The following is a 1,377-nucleotide window of genomic DNA, read 5'->3' as shown; positions in this document are numbered from 1 at the left end:
GAAGATGATGTTCTCTAGAAGACAAGAAGTATCCTCATGGTATTACCGCACTGCCATGGATAAGGATGAGTTGTGGCAATCGGGTCCACAATTTCACACGGGCATTGGTTGGCGTTGAGATGCAAGGTGTGTGACGGAGTTAGGTCGATGGCTGAAGAACTTCCAGGAAAAGCCAATTTGGAAGTTGCACCATGAATTTTTAGCAAGGTTTCGATCTGTACAAAGGCGAAATGCTTGGAGTGGTCTAATTCCAAGTGAGTATACTTTCATGGTGGAGTATGATAGTTCTCTGAACTATGATTGTCGGTATAGACAATGGCAGCAAAGAATTGTCGGTGTTGACAATGGAAGCTGAAGATATGTGACTATTTCAATCAAGGTGGAGATTGTTAGGATTTGGTTGAATTAGTCCCACATTGTTTAGGATAGCAAATGGAGTGGGTGGCCTAGGCTATAAATATGAGGCTAAGTTCTCCATTTGTTTTTGCACCAGTCAGAAACACTTTAAGCTTGTATCTGATTTTTCTTTTCCTCTGTACTCTTTGATTAGAGAGTGTTGTGAGGTGTAGTTAGATATTTGCTTTGAGAGAGTGTGGGTGTACTGGGGTGCCGGTGTTAGAGAGTAAGAAGTCTATGTGTTGTAACAATTTTCACATAGTGATATTCTCTGGTTGTCATTTGACAACGGCCGTGGTTTTTTCTTCGGTAATTGGAGTTTCCACGTTAAATTCTTGTGTTGTGATTGTGTCTATTTTATTTCTCTATCAAAGGTGTTTTCTCAAGGGAAAATGGTGTATTATTCCCAACAGTTTTCTGCTCTGGCCGGTTCTCCCTGTCGAAGTTGCGATGGAACTGGAACCTACGGCGAAGCTGGAACCTATGTCGTGGTCATGGCGTGGAAGGTAACCGAAGCGTGAGGTGCCACAACTAAGAGAAGGGCTTGCGGCTTCTGAAGAAAGTGAGAGAGTATGGCGTAGAAAGGGGGACGGATTTGGTGACCGGTGGAACTTTTCTTTTAAAGTTTTTTTTAACTTTTATGTAAGGGTAAAATCATCTAAAAAATGTTGTTTTTGGATAAAAGGATGACTTTTTAACGTTTTGTAACGTTGACGATGATTTTAATAAGAAAAAATATCGGGAACAATTTTGATTTTGCCCCAAGACCTTAAGAACGAAAAAAGTACTTTTCATTAAATAACACTTATACTGAAAAAGCATTTTGGTCTTTTCAACATATATCCTAAATAGGATATTTTAAATGCCTTTTTGAACACATTAATATTAAAAAGATTTCTTTGACTTTTTAATTAATCTTTAAATATATATTTTAAAATTAATCCTCAAAAGTGATAATTTTATTATTCTAAATTCAAATAT

Source organism: Arachis ipaensis, chromosome B02 (genome assembly GCF_000816755.2).
Source record: "Arachis ipaensis cultivar K30076 chromosome B02, Araip1.1, whole genome shotgun sequence".
Classification (NCBI taxonomy): Eukaryota; Viridiplantae; Streptophyta; class Magnoliopsida; order Fabales; family Fabaceae; genus Arachis; species Arachis ipaensis.
Note: the sequence above shows the minus strand (reverse complement) of the source record.